At 37.5% G+C, this 24,081-nt stretch overlaps 1 protein-coding gene across 2 annotated transcripts in view; it reads right to left on the minus strand.

Moving 5' to 3' along the window:
- The window catches only part of LOC110469822 (uncharacterized), a 40,901-nt gene that overhangs the window by 3,813 nt on the left and 13,007 nt on the right, over positions 1-24,081 (minus strand). Inside the window, exon 3 of one of the 2 annotated variants that reach the window (XM_085571675.1) lies at positions 1,203-1,335. The gene's annotated coding sequence lies outside the window, so the exon portion shown is untranslated. Of the gene's footprint in view, positions 1-1,202; positions 6,000-24,081 lie in introns of those variants that run through there. The other variant, XM_085571676.1, reaches the window with a different exon arrangement.

The raw sequence follows: 24,081 nt of genomic DNA on the forward strand, positions 1-24,081 counted from the left end.
AGTGTTTCTACATAACCAAAGAGGCTTTGACTCAAGGGTTTTATTCCCCTTTCTTTCCATAAAACATAGACAGCACTTTAGATGCTGACTAATTTTTTTCCAATCTAAACACCCCCTATTATATACATCACTGAGGTCTGAATAGACTGAATGTTACCACATTAATTTCTCTGAGAAGAATTTGTAAGATGCCTGGTTTAGGTTATCACTGCACACTGACTTGTTTTAGAAAGCCACAGAGCCAAGAAAACTGGATTTTTAAATATGTCTTTTCAGCCAGTAATAGAGATTTAAGATTCTAATGAGTGTATGGACCCTGCAAATGCAAAGCTAAGATCCTACACTGTGGAATTCTGCTGGGGCAGAACCCTGGAAACATGGGCTGTGATAACTCAAAAAATTTTTCATCATTCCATCAGTGAGAGAAATTTTATATAATAGACCTTCACTGTGAGTTAATGAGCTGATTTAAGGTACCTAATCCTCACACAGGAAAACACTCAGTTCTTATACTGCAGTCCTGCATAGTTAGCCTTCCCTGTCTTGTGGTAAGCCTTAAATCTGCAGTCAGTTTTCTGATGACTAGACAGTGAGAAACATTTTAACTTTCACACAGTGACTGATTTGAAAAGGTTTTCTTAAGCAACTTGGTAGCAATAGTCTCATGGACACTTCTTCACCTGCAAGACACAGGTATATGACACACCAGAGGATCTATACACACACCAGAGGATCTCTCCTCTACCTAATCTGTTACTGCCAAAACCCAACAAATTTTATGACAATGATGCTGTCTTCCTATGTATTTTCTGAAAAGCATAGAATGGCTAGTATAAAAAGGCACCTTCATGCATACTCTGACTCTACTTTTGACCTTTGAAGTTGACTTTTGAAAGTTTAATAGTAAAAATGAAGCAAGCTCAAATTTAATGCTCTAGCTTGTTCCATATTAAAAAGTGTTTGTAAAAATGAGGCATAAACAGTTGGGAAAGTCAACAATCATATTGTTGCTGCATCACTTATTATCCACTATGCTGTACTTCTTACTCCGCTGTTTTTTTCCTGTCATCTGTTAGGTTTGGTCTTATTTAGCTGCACCATTGCAAAAACAAGGATCCATCAGAATTTAATGGGGAAGAATTTTCTGAACAAATAAAACTGTTTCTTGTACATAAGAGGTGGGCAAAAATGGTGCTACCTACCTGAATCAAGACAACTGTAGCCATAATTGATAGGTGACTCCATTGCCATGTACACACACTAGATATGACTGCAAATGACTATTAAATAAATTAACTTTGTGTCTTAGGGGGTTGGAACAGCAAATCTTCCAGCCTAAGGAAACAAAACAAAAGACTATCTTAATGCATGTGGAGAACACTAGGAAATAGCAGGATTTACTTCTTCGTACTTTAAGAGACCAGACATAAGGGAGTCAGAGTTACTTCCATTTTCATACATAAGGGAATAACCCATAATCAAACTGACAGCAATAGCTTTTGAATATATAACTGCATCATTTAAGCAGCAGCTCAAAACCCCTGTTTATTAGATAATATCTGCACTGTCAGTCTCAGACAGATTGAGGAGAAACAATTTCTTAGCATTACCCTTTTCTCATCTTAAGGAAGATGGTGCAATAGAAATATGGACAGTAGTAACTGCTATGTAGTGGTGACTGCTAACCTCACAAGATCAATCACCTCTGTCTTCTCAAGAAACAGTAGTGGAGACAACACTTAGAATTTGATTGAACAATACACATTACTTCTAACATGAAGGTCAGAGATTAACCTTCCTAAAGAAATACAGTGAAAATACACATTGAACCAGTGAGCATCACTTGTCTTCGAAATCAAAGACAGATAAGCCAAGCACTGTCTTTCCACTGCAGTCACCTTCAGGGATTTCTCCTCTTGTGTCAGTCATGCAGGTAGCTGCCTGAAGGATAAATCACTGCAGTCCATATGAGGAGTGACGGGAAAAGCATTGCATCCTTATTTTCCTCAGTCGCAAAAGAAAGGGTGCTGAGACTTTATTAATTATTTATGTGGCTACCATTACTTCTTCTGCTCTTTATTCCCCAGATTGAAATACCTCTCTCTGTGGACCAAACTCCATCTTCAATTATTCATTCAATTGGGCAATTTTTTTTTTCTCATTTAAATTCTTTTTTGTTTGTTTGTTTGAGTTTAACTCCTGGAACAGCAGTGATTTATAGATTAGATAATACTGAGTTTGAAAGTTAGCCAAGACCAATAGGGTGACCTGCAAAGTAAGTCATCCAGACTTGGCATGGAGGATGAGCAAAGAATATTACTGTGCCTGCCATGGGCCTTGCATCATATCATAACCATGCTAGCCTGATCCATTTGGATGGTGGCACCCCTAACAACTGAATAACTAGTCCAGTTATTGAGTTTGCAGAATTCAGAAGTTACAGTGACCATATATATGCAGCATATAAATCCCAGATAATTATACAGGCAACAAGTAAAATACCCAAAGAAACGTGCCAGACAGTTCCCAGTGCAAAGATTCCAGGCTACAGTTCACTCTTTCATCTTCAGAAGAAATTTCTTATTTTGCTAAGAAATAAAATTAAAACTCAATCAGCTTTCTTAAAACTAGCTCTACAACAGTGTCCTCATTTCCAACCTGTATTACATATTCAGGGTATTCTAAATTGCCAGAGAAGATAAATAAAATGAGAGAAGGATTTTAATTTCATTTTAAGCCCACAAAGTCCCCACATCTTCCCTAGAAATCTCTTTGGGTCTCTGAATTTTATATTGAACTTGTTATGCTGTTAAAACCTCAGAAACATTATTTATCCATCTTTTTTGAGGTTTTGCATGCTATCTTTAAAATAATGAAGGTATATTTTTTTTAAATACTCAGGAATTAATTCCTCTCTCTTCCTTTCCCATTCTTTGCTTGCAGCTTGAAAAATCTTGTATTCATATACACCCATGTTGTCTCCTATTTCCACTAAACAAGACATTAAGACAACTAAATGTAGAATGTAAAAGTTGTGAAATGAGAATGAAAAGCACTAAGAAAGCTAATGACTGTCACTACAAAAACAGCTGTTATGCAATAGTTAATTATGAAGATAACAGTGGTGACATCATGTCTAAGACTAAATCAAAAGGCTTCAAAAAGGTGGATTTTTTTACATTAAGTCCAGGAAATTTTAATATGCAATATATAAGCAATCCTTCCTACGTTATAAATATAAAAAAAAAATTAAAAAGGAACATGTCTGGAAGTCTCATTGTCTTAGAGATTTTGTTTAGTGCTAATTTCTCACTATGCTGGATAGCAAGCAGGTGAAATTTCTGTCTTCTGGCCTACTCTGCATCTACTAAGCAAAAGTTGTTTTCCCATCCAACATGGTCCTGTGGAAACATACTAGAAGGGCTTAAACTCTGTTTTATGCTAATGAATTCTCTGCCTTAGATCCACTGCACCCTTCAAACATGTATTTTCCAATGCTAAACACTGAGATAAATTGGCCAGATAATGCATGTCAACATTCAGATGACACATAGCTCTTTGTTAACAGAGCATTACTGCTACACCAAATCATTCAGTATTTGGAGAAGCCCAATTACAAGAAGAGAGAAGGCTGGTTGAAACTGAAGCTGAGGTAGATGAAATGATAGTCACACCATCAGCAGCCTTATTTAAAAATAAAACCATCCACAGCTTCTGGCTGACAGCTGGAATAGATCACCCTTCCTTTCTGACTTCCATGAGAATCTCCTGGGGAGAGGAAGGAGGGGGCCAGGGAGGAAGAAGTGCTGGTTGTGTAGAAGACAAAGTCTCACATTCAGTCTGTTAAATAAATATCCGACACAAACCTCATACACAATTCTTTCCTTTGTTTCTTCTATAAAACTGTATATAGTAATTAAAAATAAATGGGAAAAGCCACACACCAAGGCAGTCCACTGCACTTCCACCTCAACAAGGTGGGAAGAAAAATCACGATGGATATTAGGTACCCTAGTAGAAGATAATAAAGAAATATGCAGAGCAACATGCATGGAATGCAGAAGAATAAGACAAATTAATTGAAATGCTCACTAAGTGATCAAATAAAATTTATTTGAACCATTAATTCTACAACAAAACAACATTAGCCAGACATTAAATGCCCAGGGATTTGTATTGGTATAAATCCGATTAAGAAAACAAGTAAAGCCAAAACAGATACATGTCTTAAATTCATATGTGTTAAATTGCTTCTACTTCACACAGGTTTGGTTCAAATAAATCTGTCTTTAGCTTGTATCCCAAATAATATTTTTTTATAAATTTTAAGGTGATATTAATATGGCTACTACTTTAAAGTTGCTTTTATGCTAATAACCCATGTAACTAAAAGTGCTTTAAAAAAGATTCAGTGGAATCACCAGCACATATTAAAGGCCACAGACTGTGTAACTATTACCCTCTTCCCTACATGGCTTTAAAAAGTATTAAAATCGACTAATTTCAAATACCAAGTCACAACAAGCCCTGTCCATTCTAACAGGACTGATGTATTTTGTGTCACTCTTTGATTATAGCTTCAATACTAGATTAATCACTACCACTTGGAAATTATTTTATTAAAGAGTTTTAAAGGTCTTCATCTAGTATCTTTCACCATTAGGTACTTTATGCAGTTGCATAGATAAAACATAAGCAAAATACAGTCCAACTTTATTTGATTACAGCAGCACTCAGCTTTCATAAATAGGGACAGAGAAGACAGAAATCATTTGCTCTAAACCCTCAGCAGATCAGGGAGTATTTCTGAAACTGCTAGTGAAGTCAAAGAGCTGTGATTGCAGTGCATTCATTTAGTTTCACTTGATTTGAGTTTCTGCCTTTTCTGCTTTTACAGAAGAAGCAGTAGCTCATGCAGTAACTCCTTGGAGTTGCTGAGCCCAAGGCCATCAAGAATAACAGGTCTGGATTCTTAGTGTCTCGAGGAAACACTCCATCTAATTTTGAGACTTCTTCCACATGCAGTGTCCAAGCAGGTTGTATGATTGTTAGTACATCTCTCTTTCCTCAGTGAGTCAGAATCACGTCTACCCTATAGGAGTTCAAGACTTATTTCAAACTGCCACTTACAACAGCTTCACAAGAACACTGTGATGTGATGTGAATTAGGAATTAGTTCTCCCTCTTCCCTGCTTTCCCCTCAGGCAGTAATTCCTTCCTACAGAGAGAGAAGGGTGTTGGATGGATCTAACATGCCCACGAAATACTACAGCAGGCAGCACTTTGTTTAACTTCTGCATGCTCTGAGGGTGACTGATGGACATTTTGCATTCCATGTTGAGAACACTTTGTATTAATCATGATGATGTCAATCAACCATTGTTATGACTTCCATGGATATATGCTCAGGACCTTTTCATCTGTAAGGACTTCTGTGCTGTGGTTTCAGCTGACCATTAAAACAGCAGTCCCTTCAGAAAACCTCAAAAGACAGTCTCTTCTTCCCTTTTTAATTTCATTCTGTAAATTTAATTCCAGTTATTATGTGCATTGACAATAGCCTTTCTATGCCATTTGTTCATAGAAAGTGACATTACTCCCTTTGAAAAAACAGGAGGTGAAATCTGTGGAAATAATGTGCTGTGGCAGGGGACCACTTTGGAGTAAATCTCCTTTAGACAAAGCAAGCAGCTGGACAAGGAGTTTGCTGAAGGACCCAGTCCTTCTCAACTGCAAACCACTAGCAGGAAGCAGCCTCTGTGTAAGGAAGTGATTAGGTATTTATATCCTTCACTGTGGCCAGTAAACAGAATGAATGTGACTTGGACCAAGGTTTAATTATACAGGAGCTTAATGATCTAAGCTGTTGTGGGAGGAGAGCATGGGGAAAGAGAATGAAGGGTCAAGAAAGTGCATCTGTCTGTTTTCTCTCCTTCCCTCTTCAGAAATAGCATTTACAAGCCTGGTTTTCTGGGTTTTTCAGGGTGTTTCCGCCCTCCCCGCCCCCCCCCCCCCCCCCCCCCGCTTTTAGTCCAAGGGATACTAGATTCATAACTGGCTCCTGAAGAAGCGAAAAGCAAGGTGATGTTCAGTCATAATTCAGATTACAACTCCTTACCAGCCTGTAAATCACTAGGCTTAAAACACCAACAACCTCATCTCTCAACACACATTCTCAAACCTGCTAGGCAGGTGAGAACACCCTCTCTGAATGGCACCTGACCACACTCTCTGAGCTAATGAAGTTGCTCAGCTGCCTTGACCCACAGCACAGCTTGACTGTCTCAGTGGAGAAGCAGCGCTGATTATATTTACTGGCTGCTCTCATCAGAATTCTCAGAGAGGATGGTTCAGTTCCTCTCTGTCTGAAAGGAAACTAATCTCCTGCATACTTAACTATACTTAACTTCAGGAGTTATAATACGATCACATTTGACTCCTTATTTTTCTTACATCTTCACAAATCGGAATCATACCAAGGCAAATTGAATTGAACATTACTGTTTCATTCCTGCTACTAGAAAAAGCTCTGGAAAACATCCAGTTCAGTCTGAACATTTTGATCCTTTCTGATTTTTATGTGCATAGAGGGGACACTCCATGAAAATACCCAACACTTAGCTTGCCTAGGAATTCTCCTCAGGTCTTTTTTTTTTTTGTAGCTAGCATGGCAGCAAAATAAGAACACTTGCACTATAAAACTTATATTTTGCATTTCTAAATGTAGTTAAAGTCAAGACCTTGGCAGGTCTTCCTAGGCAAATGGAGTGCCTGCAAAGTTTCAGATTAGCCCCTGACATTCCTTTTTAGTCTGGAAATAAGTAACAATAACCAGAATACATGCTAAAGTAGTTAAACTCGGAGAGTCCTGTTTTCACAAACACTGAAATTTCCCTTTTTCATCTTTCAAGTGCTAACTGAAAGCTTCCAACATGACTCCAAACGGACAGAATACACATTACTGTCATAAACAAAATATAGTGCTACCACATTAAAAAAAGGCCCTTGCATGCACTACTTGCATTAAAATAAAATGTTTTTATGCAAATAGTTTGCAAGCCCCAGGAAAAAAGCAAAGGTGATAAATATCATAATGCCCATTGTGAAGCTGAAAAGCAGCCTAATAATAAAGATGATCTGAAATATGATTTTGAGACAACCTATTTTCTTTTACATGTGGACTGAATATTGACATAGCTCTAAACAGAAAGGTACAACACAAAAAATTGCTATTTACTGGCACCCCGTTTCATCGCTGGAGCTCATTATGATTCTGACTAATAAACCTCCCTGTCAGCAGGGGTAAACCACTGCTTTGTCAGCTCAATTGCCACTCACCTGACCAGAGCACAGTCCTGCAATCAATCAACCCTGTCAGGACAGAGGCACCAAGTTAAGAGACAGAGGGGGATTTGAGTTGTATCAATTTGCCCCATGAATGCTCAATCAGAGATATTTAAAGCAGAATTGAATTACTGTTCACCTATGCCTGTGCTGAGAGGACACACTGAAGTACTTGCAAGCAATATGCAGAGCACAGATGTGTGGGCATGGCATTGATGCATGTCTCAGGTAAAGGTTACACAGATATAACAGCCACAATTACAAAGCAGCTATTCAAGCACTTAAGTGCTCTTCACCCTCTGCTGAGACTGCAGAACACAGCTTCATGGTTCCTACACTTCTATTGAAGCCAATTTATCAAAGGTGTGGTTTTCTTTTCAAAATGGCTGGTTCAGCCTAACAAGGAGTATCAGCCTGTGCAGTTAAGCAACCTTAAAACTGAAGTTACCTTTTTAATGTAAAGAGATTGATAAGAAAGAAAAATACACCATTTGTACTATCAAGCAGATAGCATTATTTTGATAATCCGGCTGATCACCGGATTATCATGGATGATCAGATGTATTCAAGTGACAAAAGAAGCAAAAAGTCAGGTTACCACACTTGAATACACAGCCTCATACATCATCTGTGAGTCAGATACCATGGAAACCCAAGTTTTGTTCAGGCTGGTAAAGTTTGGTGCAGCAAAATTCTGTTTCCTCTATGCCTAAAGATAAAAAAATGAAATGTTGAAAATAAATAAGAGAAAGAGTTTTATTCTGTAAGAAGCAATCTACCATTTTAAGCCAGAATTTTGCAGTTTATCATTCTGAACTAGACATCTCTTGCAAATAAATTGGCATTCATTTAGGCTATGCTGTTGATAAATATAATTTGTTAATATGCTAACTACTGTTTCGGCAAATTCCAATTTCTTCACAGACTGAAGCAACAGAAGGGAACATCGCTTATTCACCTAGCGTAAGTGCCACACCAAGAAGTCATCCTTTAGATTTCAAACAAAAGAAATTCTTTAAAAATCCCACATGATTTACAAGTTACCTCCTTTCATAAGGCACTCACATAAGAGACCTACCTATAACAGACATTGTTATATATATTTACATAGAAATCACACTACAGAAAACAATGTTGTCATTTCCAAATGTCAGCTAATCCCATAACACCACAGTAAAAAAAAAAGATCCAAAACCGATATTCTGAAGAGCACATGCATGGGGCTATGTGCTGTCTAACTCAATTTTGCCTATCAATCACATGCACCAAGAATAAGGCTTTTCAGAGTTTTCATTCTTGCATGTAACACCACTAGTGCAAATCTGGAGGGCAATGCTTCAACACAAAGCAGTCAGCAATGTGTACATCTGGGATTTACTATATTTCATGACTCCCATTCAACTTCAGTGAATGAAAGTTTAAAATGCTACAGTCATATGGAAAAACACTATGATGAGAGAGCTAGAGAGTTTCAAAATGTATTGCTTCATATAATGGAAAGGGTTTTTACAAACAGAAAATTCCAGAGTTATTTAACTCTGCAATAGTAAACAACACTTGACCAATATTTCCAAACTACTGATATGGAGTCAAAAGGAAGGTTTTACCTAACACAATTATAAGGTTCTAGGCTTTCATTCAGATGCAAACAGCATTCATTAAGCCTGTGTGAAAAAAAAACCAACCAAACAAAAAAACATATTTGTGTATTCTGGGGCTTCTGGCTAAAGTACTTCTACATGTACACACTTCACAGTCCAGCAGTGTGACTGGAAGAGAGACAGCTTATTTTAAATCAAACTGAAACAAGAGGGGAGGAGAAAGAACTTATTAAGCAGAAAATAGCATTTATCTACAAATAACTTCCTCTAAAACATGCAAAACTCTTCAAGAAGCTTAAAAAATAGCAGTCACTCAACTCTCAGTGCTCAACTCTAAATGTTGAAAAAGGAAGGAAAACCAAAGGCCATTTGAAGAGAGAGCCCCTGTCATTCCCTACTACAATTACTTTATTTGCAAAGAATTGGAATGCTCTGTAGTACATAATAAAATGGAAGACTTGTAAAATATGACTATGCTTTCAGAATACCCATCAGAACTATTTTAGGCACCATTTTTAATGAAAAAATAGAGATTAAAAGCAAGCCAGTGTAAAAATTTCCCTTTTTCATGATAACTCATCTTTTATATGTGTTTTTCAGAATGAAGAAATTTTTATAATTTCAATAGTTTTATCATAACACTTCAAGCAAAAACTTTTACTCTCCAGAAGAACAAACGTGAGAGCATTAAGTATTTGATTTTCCTTTACGAAACTATTCACCAAACTGAAACTTCACTCTTCAAAGCTGTTTGCTCTACAACAAACAGATTAACTCTGTTAAGACCACCTGACATGCAAAGCCAAATGCCCAGAGTCATTAGGAAAAAAGGGATGCTGCCCAGGTTCAAACACAAACCAGAGAAGTAGGGTAGGATGAGGAGCAGGATATCACTGGGAGCAGGGTTTGTTTCTGGAGAAGCACCCAGTCATATCATGTCAAGATAAAAGTCAGTAAAACAAAACACAAGCAAGTACTAAACTATGCACTGTCAGTGCCACTGCACATTCCTCATGTGCCACAGACCTAACAGAATCAGTCCTGCACATGAAGTGTTTACAGCACAGGCTTTTCCCATTACTTCTCCTTTAAGTTGAGGGTGGGGGGTCTGGAAACTACTAGAGTCAAATCAGGAGGAGTGAAATCACCATGAGTACTACCCATATAGTGTGGGTCTTTTGATGCAGATCAGTATTTTCCAGAGAAGGAGTTTCAGACATTTAGTCATTTGTGATAGTGCAGGATAGCAGGCTAATTACAGCACTATTTCTGTACAGCAACTTTCTGTCTCCTTGGAGAGCTCTGTAATAGGACAGCTGGCACCATTTTTAAGGTACCCAAGGTGAGAGAAGACAGCTGTTTTGTGCTGCCCCTACAAGCCCAAATATCACAGGGGCCTTCAAAACCATGTTTAAGAAACAACAAAGTAAAGTTCTGTAAGATTTCCTGTTTGGAGGATAAATGGCAGTCTTACAATATATTAAAGAGAGTTTCTTGATTGGCAATCCATGTTCTCAGCAAGAATCCCTGTTTTTGACAACTATGCTTTGAGAATTTCACAATACAAGAGAGTATTTGCCAGTCAGGTGTTGATCCAACTGTAGAGTAATAAACTTTAAGTTTAAGTAATAAACTAGCAAAACTTCACAGATGTAAAAAAGAGATTAATAATATGGTTTTAACACTTATCAGCATGGAAAATAGAACATTATGGCTTTCATTCAGGTAAAAAATCCAGACATTTGTGTGGGTTCTCCATTAATTTCAAGGACGTAAACTACCATGCAAGATACACACTGAAATAGCTCATTGAATTGGAAACCTGACTCCTGACAAATTAGTAAGATATTTTCTCTTCCCCAAGAGCTTCTCAGTACTTCTTTCTGCCGTATTTTTCCAACTCTACACTCGTTTTTTATACCAGTTCTATTCTGAGTGCTCACTCACAAGGTTTCTATCAGGCTCATGACTTTACAGCATCCTGAATGCAGGATGTAAACTGAAGAATGCATGTATCAGTTAAACACCAATGTTATTTTAAACTCATTGTACAGCTTTGACTACACAATGATAAGCAGGTCAGGCAGCAAAACTATAAGAATATGTCACATAGGGTTTCTTACAAAGCCAAAATTTTAAGAACAAAAAAAAAAAAATCCATAAAACTGATTAGCTTACATCTACAGGAATGTGAACCTGTTTACAGAAGGTTTTGACCTGACTCATGGAGAGAACTTAGCCATCAGTGAGCCCAGATTTTTACACTTTAGCTGTTCACAATTCAGCCTCCAGTGTCTTACCAAGAGAAACAGGAGTTTCTCTCATCCCCTCTGGGACATATTGCAGCAGCTCAGGATCACATGTAGTGTGCTAGCTATATGGCATAGAACACTCTCCCCTTCATTCTTACCAAGATAACTTCAGATTTAGGGATCTAGACTCCCCCTCTTTCCTTCCACCAGCTCACTCTAAGATGACAGGAATTCTACTTTTTCCACTGTACACACACCTGCCTCGTGAATTTTAAGGGGTTCTTAAGAAACAAGAAATATCCAAACTAAACAAAAGTTTGGCCTTTGCTCAGCCAGTGCTCTGCACACTGTAGAAATTTGCTTCAATATGTCATCTTCAACTCATAATGAAACATCTTATCTCTATCTGTTTTCTCATACTTATGATGTTCAAGGAGTATATCAGCAGCCTGCAGAAAGGAGACTTTAATAAAGATGCACCACAAAAATCTCTGAAATGTAGCTTGTGGGAAGGAGGGCCTTTGTTATGAATTCAGTACATTAAAAGAATGTCTTAACCTGTGCTGTTTTCATATAGTGCAATATATAGTGCAATATAGTGCAATAAAGGCAATTTACTGTTGCTTACTGGGCACATCTTTGGCTGACCCATTACTGGATTTAGATCTTTTTGTCCTGCACCATGATTAGAACAAATTTTTACTAACCACTCCATTGGGCAAGAAAGTCAATGGATGAGAATTACCTAGAATTTAACTTTATTTGGAGAAGATGAAGAAAAGTAATAGGTATGCAGTTGTTTTTAGATGAAGTTGTGGTACTGGCTGCTTTTCACTTCTGTTGTTGTAAATGGTACTGGCTGCTTTTCACTTCTGTTGTTGTAAAGGTGCATAACAAATTAGGGAGAGGCATCTCTCCCACAAGGGAAGAGGACAACAGCACCAGAATGGAAATAAATAAAATTCATATGCAATTAATAGTTTTTATCACTATCAAGTATATATAATCAATAATTTATTTCAAAACACCAAAGGGAGACTTTTACAGACTTTGGGGATCATTTGTTACAACCAGAAATAAGATTTTCATGTCAGATCATCAGTCACTGTCCTACTAGTAGAACCACCAGGAGACCTTGACTTGTACAAATGACCATAAGGGAGTTTTTTATAGAGAACATTTATCTGCCAACTATAATATTTTTATAAAATAAGGAAAATTTATTTGTACATTTAGAGCTATAATGGATTCCTGAAAGATAAAATAATTTTAATTTTTTGGAAGTATGTTTCAGGCTGCATTTAAGAAGCAAGCTGACTTGAGGTGCACTGACATTAAGTGAACTCAAAATAATTTTTTTAATTGTTCACTCTTTCCTAAGAGCAGATTGTTGGACTTTATAGTGGGCCTTGTTAAACAATTTAAGAAAGTGTTGGCCACTGTTTGCATGAGAGTTGGACAAATGATTTATTGTTCACTACAATACAAAAGCCCTCCTTTTATGGGAAACAAACAAATAAAAATCCCAAACAACCAAAACAAAAACATCTACCCTGATGAAGTATGCAAACATAGGTCTTTTTCATTACATACTTTAAACTATTCCACAAGATTACAAGGATTCATTTGAAAAAAAAAAGCTATATGCAGCAAATCTACATACCAAACCATCTGACTATTAATTTTAGGGTAAAGATACTTCATTTTAAAATAATGTAGATTGCTTTGCAAATTTTTTGATCTGTAACTTCTAATTCTTTTTCTCTCAGATTATGAAGCTTATTACAGAAATTTAAAAAAAAATATTATTTTTATTATAATCTCTTCCTACACTAGTTTAAACTTCATTACACAATATGATGAATTCACAGTCCTGTTTTCCAAAAGAAAGCAGGAAAGACCTGACCACAGCAGAAAGAATTATGGGATGTAGGGGGCACAGGGGAATCAACATTATAAATCCCTTAAATACTGCAAGAAAAACAGGGGTATTGAAGTACATGTTGAATGAAAGAAACCAGGCTTCTGTTTACCAATGAAGGAGAGAGCCATCTTCTTTTTCTTATGTAATCTGTCAAGTAAGAAATGTTTGATTTGGGCAAAAACCAGCAGTAGAAGAAAAAAGAGTGCTACTGATCAGTATCAAATCACATTACATGTAGACCTAGACTAAACTTAGAATGAGGTTTATTGTAAAAAAATACATGAAAACAAGGGACTATATGTATCTAAACATTAAAACATTGATATTTTGTTCATCACACTATCAATAGAACTTAAAGTAATAAACTGCAAGAAGCACATCTTTGGGACACACCTCTTAAACCACCTTATCTCTACAATAAACCTGGAGCTCTTGTTCAGACTGTTTGGATCCCTCTAAGTTTTCTGTCTCCTTCTGTTCTGCTATCACTTAATTCTATTTTTTTCATACTGCTGCTGGTGCAATATGAGAAATTCTTGACTAGACTGCAGCATTTTATAGATTCTAAACAGGGACAAGTTTCATGTGATATTGTAAGGCAAACAGCCACTCTCTGTAGCGAGTAATTTAGCCAGCATCTCTCTACAACCAGCTTCTTTCCTCAGTTACCAAAAGACAAGCTACATCTGCATTATTGAGTTCTTCCTTGACCTGCATATTTTTGCAGTTTAGATTGGCTCAAAATCAATTATATAATTCCTAACAAGTGGGAGGAGTCTTTCTTCCCAAATTAACAAGAAAAAGAATACCTCTCCTTTTTAAAAATCATACCCAGTGATTTCTAGGAAGATACTAGGTCTGCAGCAATGGGGATTACAGTCACAGGGGTAAAAGGAATGCACAATCACTGTAAAATCCAGGCAGAATACAAACCTTTGTTCTAGCCATAATCTATGCATTCAGAGCAGACCACTTAACTGCAAAGCTCATATCTCCCCAAAGATTTTATCTGTACTATGTACAGTGAACCTTTCACAGACATACCCAATGATTCTCCTTGTTCCTTGGAATAAGAATGAGGAGGAGTCAGAAGATGCAGCTAAAGGGAAATCATGCTGAGGCTGAGTGATCTTTCTTTGGGCAACTGGATATTGGTGCTGGAAAAGAAAATTATGTGCCCATCTCTGACACAGACCCCGTTGGGATGTGGGACATTCATGCAAGACAGAAATTTCAAGAGTCCTAATTCCAGACACTCACAGGACACCCATCAATCTGGCTTTAAAACTCTCAACATAGATAGCTGCAAATGTAATGCTTTTTCTCTTCAAGCCAGGTCTTGTAAGCTCTCAGAGATCAGCATTATACTCTTGATAGCTCAGCTACCTCAGGTGGCATAAAAGAAGCATGATGGCTCCCCTGACAGTGCTGGAAATAAAAAGTTTTAATAAAAGGCAAAAGAGAAAAGCTCTTTACAGAGAAAAACAGCCAGGACAAGAGGTTTTTGCTCCTGCTAAAACACTTCACAAAAGTGATTGACTTCTTTTGTTCTCTTCTTCTTCTAGGGAATTGCTTAGGCGGAACTTTTTGGCTCCTGTCCAATTAGCTCTCCTTAAGTTTGAGGTAAAGTCTCCAAGGTCCTATGAGGTGTCTTTTAAACAAATTGAGGAGAGAAACTTCTGGGCTTTTTTCCTTTTTAAGGGGACAAAGGATAACTTGTTCCCTCCGTCAACAGGAGGCACATTCCCACACAAATGAAGCTGTGGAGAGGGAGGCATGCTTTGAACGTGTCATATAGTATAAATGGCCTTTTGACATTCAGATTTTAAAGGCTTTTCAGATCAGATATTTCAAGTTACCAAAGACCTTTGACTTTAATTTCTCTGTGTTTTGATTATCACCTCTAAAGTCAAGGCAATGCCCTTTATACAACTAATGGAAGTATCTATGAGAGTTAATTTTCATGGAACGCTTTACAAAGTACACAAAAGAAATGTTCGCAAAAATCCTGCCAGAGATGTGGCACAATATCTTGTGAATGGGGTCTAGTATTGTGAAGGGAATGGGAATAAGAGAATCTCTGGCAGCTTTGCAACAGCCTGAGTCACCCAGATACACCTCAACTTCTCAACCCTTCTGTCTGCTCATGGCCACTGGGGGACTCAGCTGTCTCCTCTTGCCCACCATGCCAGCTCCTCACTCAGGCCCCATTAGGAAGTAGGAAAAGAGCTTGCAAAGTATTTCAGGACACTCAGATACCTTACAAGGTTGTTATTTCACCTGTTACAGGGTTATTTTAATTTTTCTGGCTATTGAAGAGCTTCTTACCTCAATGAGAGAATTTATATTTTTGGGGGGGACTTACTGTCATCTTTCTGTGTAAAAAGTAATTTACTGTGGACATTATGCATCAATGTATATGAAAAAAAGTACTGATTTGGTTGATAATACAGGATACATATATCCTCTTTTCATTGCTGCATCAGACACAGCAGTATTAAGCCACTCTAGGATCACAGCAGTCTTGGGAGGGCTGATTCTCAGTTTTGCCTCAGAAAGAAAAATAGGATATGGTGATCTAAATAAAGATTGCATCAATGCCCACAATCAAGGAACCAAACTAAAATTGTTGACAGGAATGGAAAAAGACTGTCTGAACAATCCCCACACCTCTATTCCTGGCCCAATGACCTCACTTACTGTAATGTTTCAAACTGTTTAACTACCACAGGCTTTCACACGCACATCCCAAAAAAATAATCACAGGAGTCAGAGGAAGCAAAAGTTACAAATAATGGATTATACTGGATGTCTTCATTTGGTTATCACAGAGGCTCAAGACTATGAAGCTCTTTTACTGATAATTCCTCTTTTAATACATGGTACATGGTTTGTTTAAATATAAAGCACTACATTTTCAATAAGACTTAAAGTCATGCTAGGCTGTCACAGATTTCCATGCCAATGCTTTCCCCAGGTGGGGACTCTCAAAGAAGCAGAACTCTCATTTCCCCTTTTCAGAGCTGGTGTGCCATTAGATTAACCAGAGAGCCACTCCTCAGTGTTGGGCCTATGGTCAGGATACATCACAGAAAGAACTCAGTAACTGCAAACATCTCTGGGTGAATATCTTCCCACAGAATAAAAGTCTGGCCCATAAAATATAGTGGGAGGATTTATGTAGCGAAGCTCCAGATTCAATAATCTCAGTCTCCTCTACAAGTAAGAAGCCCACTCCCTTTTGACAGATATCTCCAGCTTTGAGGACTCTCATTGAGTTAAAAACCAAAAACTAACCCCATCCAAGTAGAATCACAAGTAAAAACTTTCTCTAGAGAATAGTGCCTTTTTAGATAGAGTTATTGTAAAAATTTTAGCGCAGTTGCAAGTGCAACACACCAAAATTCTCAAAGCAAAAAAAAAAAAAAATTTAAAAAAAGAATTGTTACATATTTCTAGAGTACAAAGAGCCCAGTGTATTATGTTTTCACAGACTTTATGTGTATTAATGTAAAAATCTTCTTACCACTGCTGTTTGAACGGAAGCTCCAGTTCTACTCATCATGAGTTGTTTGGTTTTGTTCAGAAGAAAAAATCTAATAGGATAACATGTCCCTTATAAACACTGGTGACACTACTGAATGTAAACACCTGGTTTTATTTTATATTTTCAATAAAATTACATATTTTATTCCTGATTCATTTGACAGTAAAATAAAACAAAAACAGAGCTCCAAATTTAAGCAGCATTTGCTGTATTTTTAGAAGTATTTTATTACGAAATATACGTTGTCTCTCTTCCTTCTCTATGAACTATTTTCTTGTATTTGTAATTTCTACAACAAGCATAGCAAAAATCAAACAACTTTTTTTCCATTTTAAAGGAATATTGGATTGACAGGTTTTAAGCCTGAAGGCCTTTGATTTTAAAGCCACTGGAAGGTTCTGTTCATTAAGGTACGTGAGTCACATGCTGCAAATCAGCAGGGGGTGGGGGGAGGATGGTGTCTCTAAGTCTCTTTCTGCCCCATATACAAATAGGGTTTCAGTGCAGGGTAATGTAAGGCAGAGAGAATAAGCTGTTAAAGGCTTAAGTCACTCTATATCATGACTTGGGATCAGATAGGGATTAGCCATACAACAATATGCAAGAAAGAAACTATAGAACTATAGAATTGGTTGTGGACTGGTTGTGAAAGCAAGCTCTAAATCGTGGTACTGTCAACTGTTTAGCCTTTTTGCCATGCCAGGTGACATGTTAGTTTATATTTATATTTAAGGTACTTATCCACCAACCAAGAACAGCAGCCTAAAAGCCAGCCTAGAATCAATCCTACTTCTATCATTACTTGCAAAGACAGCTATTTTGTGAAATTCTGCACACATAGGTACTCTGCTGTCCAGAAATTTCCACAAGGCCTAAGGGCAATATTTCTGGAGAATGTTTGCAGAGCACTCAAGCACACTGTTCCCTATGTCTTGGGTAACATGAGCCTTTCAATTTGATCAAGTTACTTCTCTTACAGATGGAGACATTTATAATTTGTTATTGTTATTGTTAAAACAACTGAGGTTTTGAAGGCAGGAAAAACCCATATGGAATGACGTTTCTGAAACATGACCAAGCCAAAGCCACCAAAAATAAGTCTGTCCTGTCTGCAAAACAAAACTCTTAGTCTGTCTCTGTCCATTCCCCATGCTGCAGTTGCGCTTCCGGCAATATGAACTCACCTTGTCACTTAATCACAAGAGGGAAAACAACTTAGACACCCCCAGGTCAGTAGCTGAACCCCAAGTAATTTACCAAACAGTCTGGAAAACATTAGGAAAATAAGGTTTTATTCTCATTGTATTCCTATTAAAAACAAATATACAGAGAGAGTAGCATTTAGAAAAATAATCTAAACAGCACAGACTACACAAACATGCAGTGACTTCAGCCACAGGTCTCAATGTTTATGCCAGCAGAGGTGGGGTACAAAACGAGACCAGCTGACACTCTCCAAACATTTTCAGGGAGCCAGAATGTGAGAGATATTGCTGAGATGGCCATGCAAAATGTAGTGAAGGTTCAGACTATTGTCATTTCCTTCAGAGTTAACAGCAACCTTTCTTAAGTAACTACTGGTTTGAAGGTCATCAACAACTAATCAAACAGTGTACAACAAAAATAATTACATAAGAAGACTTCAGAGTGGCACCTGAAAGGCACACCAGAGACTGTTTCAAAACACTGTCCCCTTTTTCCCTTACATCAAAACCAAACAAAACAGCAATTATAAGGAAACTATGATAAAGAGAAAAGGAAGACATCTTTGAGTCTTTCTCTGAAAGATCCCACACAGGATATTTACTTGGTCAGATGATGACTATGCAGAGAGAATTCCAGATGTGTGGGTCTCAGCTAGGAAAACCTTCCTCTTGCCTACACACCCACACATACCCACTTTATGCAACTCTTAAGCAAGCTTTGGAATGGAAAAATAAGAATTATGGGTGAAATATTTGACATGAACATACACTCTTGGCTTACACAAGCCTTTTGATGGATTCTGAAGAGTAAATATGTACCATGCAATTTTCCTTGAATAGAAGGAAATGCCAGACACTTACACATGATCAAGCTACCACTGAACCTCTCTACCTCAACTAACGAGGGCTGTATATTTGAGACTTGAGTAGAAGAGGTTTGGTTGTCAGGTTTTGAGCTGTGTGTTAGTAACCATTAAGAGCCCCACATCTTGCAGATCTTAGCTAATATAATGTCCTTATTTCTCATTCAAAATATTGGGAGCAACTGAAGTAGTCATATATGTGTTCTTCTTGATGGCTGTTTCATACTGGGTATACCAGTGTTGACTGTGACTCTCTCATACCCTGCATGAATACCAAATCATCATTTCAGGCTTCCTCCATTATTCTTCAAATTAGAAACTTTGTTTGAACCTAAGAAATTAACCAGAAGATAAGTAGAACTAAGGAATTGCAATTTCTATACTAATAAGAGAAAAATAATTATCATCATGTCTCTCAGAGCTGATAAAATCTATTTGTGTTCAAAGTATTAAGAGACCATGTGAGGCATACAGTTGTGGAAGAGACATGACACGACTGCAGCAGTTTTTACTCTGTATTGAGCTTAAATATCCTGTGAACCTAGTGGCCTTTCAGTTGAAAACACTGTTTATTCTTTTTGGTCTGAGAAGCCAGCATTCACAGCAGTTCACAGCAAGTCATATGACCTTCAGGAGACTGAAGAGCTGATATTTGCACTTCATCATCATAAATCAGGAAGGATGACTCCACTTCCCGATTGCCAAATTTACCCAAAAACTGACTGTGAAAAACAGAAGTTCCAGGAGCTCAGGTCTTCCCGAAAATTTATCACAATGGAAAAACAAAGTAGTTTACCCTTTTCCACACCCACACTCCAAAGGAAAATAATATTCTACCTACTGACCACAGAGCTCTGCCAGCTGATCAGGCTGTTCTATTGTACTACTCTAAATTGCTTTCCTTGCTGGGTTTTGATCTTGGAGAAAATTCATCACTGGAAAAAAAAACATGAAAAAAATTACCTTTCACTTATGTTCAGAGAATATATATGCATAGGCCAATAGGAATTTTAGACCCATGACTATAGTTTAATACAACACCTTCTCAGATGGCAAGCTGAGAAAAGACAAGTCCATGTTCCACATGGTCTCCTCTTTAGTCCCCTTATATATTTTTCCCTTCATTACTATTGTAAATTATGGAGCAATTTGGTATAGAACATGCATCCACAGGCATTGCAATATCTAAGTATCACACAGACTTGATAGGATGCATGGCATTCCTAAATACATTTAATTGAATGCCCAAAAAAGAAAAAAAATCACTTCCTCTGGAAGAAAATAATCAATTTAAAACATTTGCTTTGATTTTTCATCTTGAATACTACAATATGGGAAGACTGATGTCTTTGGTAGTTCCTGTTTCTGGCCACAGTGGGACAGAAAGTGAAGCATGTATGTTTTGTGCTTGCATGTTTAATTCACAATAAGATTTCTACACATAAGATTTCTACAAATGTATGCATCTTGTAATAGCCACATATCAATCCAGATTCTGTCCCTAGTTACAAGGCTGAAGCTTCCTGAAGCTTGAGTAAACCATCCCTCAATTCCAACTAAATAAATAGCTAATTACAGCCATATGTTGATGAGTGACAGATCTGTAAAGGAAGACTTCTGAAAAAAAAAAAAAAATTAGTGTACAAATAAATGCTCAATTTCAGTGAGAAAGCATTCACTTTAATTACAAGCTGTTGACTCAGTATTTTAGTACTGCACTGCAATGGCATGTGGAGATAACAATCAAAACCAAGGAAATTGACCTAAAAATGCTTTTTTTTTTTTCTCTTAAATACTGAAACTACAAAACAAAATTTGCCACTTGTTTTTGAAAAGCCTTCTTAATTTTTACTGACTGATGACCTTCATGACAGTTACCTCACTGTCCTAGGAAAGGTAGGAGCACACCATCATAAAGTGTTCCTAAATTTACTGGTATAGAAGCAAAGTTGTCAAGATGGTACCATCAGTCACCTAGATTTTAACCTCTGCCTGTTTGTTTCCTTCCTAAAGAATGCAGTTAGGCAACGATGCAAGGACTTCCTGTTTTAAAATTACTATTTGCACAGTCTGATGGAAATGTAATGATGGGTCTGTGCTTCTGGCCATTGTGGTTTACCCTGTCACAGTAGTTTTACAAGGGATGAAGGTGGTGGGGGGTAAGTGGGGAGGATGTGGCCACCCCATTAAAAACCAAAGCAGTATGAAGCTGCCCACCTTACTGAGGATGCATCTCAGAATAAGTGACAAGCTGCTGAGATTCACCATAGAGCCCAGTTTATTTCTCTCATGGAACTGGTAGATATTCAGTGCCATCTTCACCCTCTCCCCAGCCAATATTTCCCCCATGTATATTAAGATTTGATGATCAAGAACAGAAATGAAAATAAAGTTCAGATTTTGAATATAAGTGTAATGCCCCACTGCAAACAGAAAAGTGTGACTGCATCCTTGATGATTAACATGGCTGGATTCTCTTATCTCTAGATAATCATCAGGATGAAGCACAAACTTCAAAAAGGTGACTCAGCCACATTTTGGAACGGCCTGCCTATCTCCTTCCACCATCTGAGGAGAAGGGTAGAACAATTTTCATCTGAAGACATACTTCTCATTTTGGAGGACAGAAACTGATCTGACCTAGCCAGGCTGTGTCTAGGTTCCCATCCCAATTTTCACTTTTGAATGAGAATGCCAGTGACGCATGAGATACTTTGGCATAGGTGCCTTCCAGAATAGTACTGTCTAAAAAAAGTCACCTCAATAATGCTGAAGTTTTCTGCCCAGAACATTTGAATAATCCTGAGTGAGCTTAGGACTCGACTTTCAATGAGTCCTCTTATTCTGTTAGTAAGGCATTTATTAGTGTAGCTGTTTCCTGCCTCCAGAACAAAGAAGAAAAAAGTAAAGCATACAAGAGACCCTAAAATCTATTAGCATTTGATATTAACTGCATCAAAATGATGCTATTTTGTCAAGGAATAACCTCTCAGCCTTGCAGCATCAGAGCCTTTTTTGGCAGCACACATAAAATTCAGTTTTCACAATGGTAAAATGGCACATCTGATTTTAGCTGCAGATAAAAGCTCAACACAATTCTTCAACAATTCAGCTGCTGCTGATTATTAGTATAAGCTTTTATTATTAGTATAAGCTTTCAGACTTCTAAAGAAAATGAACCTGTTATCCTGTCTCTATAGATTTGTACTATCTCCTCCATCTAAAAAGAAGACATTTCTAAAGATTTTTTAAAATATTTTATATTGTTGCTGAGAGACAAACAACATACAGTGCAATCTTACAATCTACAATTGTGTTTATAATGACTGCCATATAATTTTCATTGTTGTTAAGTGTTTCAATGAATGTTATATCTAGTATTTGAGGCAGAAAGTAAAAAATCGTCCTGTTTCATTGGTGAGGATTTTTGTATAGATAGACATTATCTGTCTCATTCCCTCAGCTGATACAGTCCCCATCTCTAGAAAGATGGCCTAAAGTGTTGTGAATATGCAGATGTTTCTGCTGAAATCCTTGCCAAGCATTTTGACAGCTATGAAATAAATGCTCAGTGTGTAATTTTTCATGGAAACCATATCTGACAGATGATGAGCATCTTAACTTCATTCTCTGACACTACTGTAGCCCAAATGTTTTTATATAATTCCTCAGAGTAAGAGATAAGCACTCTGAAGAACAGAACATAACAGAACATCACAAGCAATACATGAAACAATGGCCATTCTTCTGATGACCACAGTTCAGAGGTTTCCATGCATTCATGTCTTCACTACAAGAGCAGGAGACATTATTAAGTGAAGACAGCTGACCGACTCCTAACATTTGCCAGCTTGGTCAAAATCTCCAGAAGCTTTAAATAGCATTTATATTGTCAACACCAAGCAATAAAGTAAAATAAAATATTTCGTCTTCATATTTGCTTTCCAAGAGCTCATTTTCACATTTTCATAAAATTCACTAGCTACAATACAAATGATCATTTTTGGAGCACTCTTCAATACCAGCAGGATGTCATCATAGAGGTAAATTGCAAAATAGAAATGTAACTAATTAACTTTGACAGTGCATTTATTTGATGAAGTATCATCTTGCACACCATAGATTCAGTTACAAGCACCTGCTGCCAGACTGAAGAAATCACTGTTCATCTGCTTAACTGTGAGGTTCCTTTAGCTTCCAGACTCCTTCTGATGCAGACTCATGGGATCCCAGCAGTGTTATCCCCATGCCTAAAGCATGCAGGCAGCAAAACCTTGCTTCCTTCCACAGTAAAACAGCAAATGGATGTATTGATTAAGAAGAACTGTTCCTGCTTAGAATGTGGAAGTGAAAACAGGATGAATTAATAGTGATTTGCAAATTATTAAAAATGGGAATTACATTTTAATCCCTATGCAATTAATATTTACAAAACATGTTCAGTAGTAACTAGCAAATCTTGGATTATTTAACTTCGATAAAGCGGTATCAAAGGGAGAGCCCTGTGCTGGAGCTCCTTCTGAAGGTTTGGCTCCCTGAGGTTTAGGGCCAATGTGGGCTGTCCATCACTAATGAATGCATTTACATTTAACACTGCACCTGGAAGAATTAGTATTTTCACTTATCCCAAGATGTGAAATTAATTACTCTCAGCAGATGCTGCCTGGCAACAAGGGATCTGCCAAACTAGAATCAGGTGCTCAAAGAAGGTACAGGCAAACCAATATCCTCCCAAGACAAATAAGAAACCTACACAAAATGCTGCTGCTGTTTGTCCACAAAGTGCAGACGGTGGACAAACACTATGACTGGGTGGCTGAAGCTCCATGCATGCAGGATGGCCTTGGGCTGAAGTAAAACCAGTTATTCAATATGCAGCTGCACTTACCCACCCACCCCAAATTTAGCTGCTTCCATCCCTTTGCTGTGTATCTGAGGTTGCAGTGCTCCTATCTGCATGGAGCCCCAGATGGGTATTGTATCCTCTTTCCCAAATCCTGTATCTGATTGCTTCGGAAAGGAGACAAGCATGACCTGGGAAATGGTGGGCAACCAAACCAATGGATCCTCTTTGTACAGGAACAAACATTTACAGGCCTCACTTGCACAAGTTTCCACTACCTCATAAATTTTGGGGGCCACTTTTATGACTGTGAAGAAGAACTTCCATTTTCAGAAACTAGAGAGAACTTCCTCCCCTTGGTGGAACATCTCTGTGTCCTATGTCTTGGATTCCACTATCTTTAAACAAAGGTTTTAATGGCTTTATTGCAGAAGTGCCCAAAAATGCAGCTCTTTCTGACATTTTGCTGGCAACAACTAGATGAAAGAAAAAATTGGAACAG

Source organism: Lonchura striata, chromosome 2, assembly GCF_050655825.1.
Source record: "Lonchura striata isolate lonStrDom1 chromosome 2, ASM5065582v1, whole genome shotgun sequence".
Taxonomy (NCBI): Eukaryota; Metazoa; Chordata; class Aves; order Passeriformes; family Estrildidae; genus Lonchura; species Lonchura striata.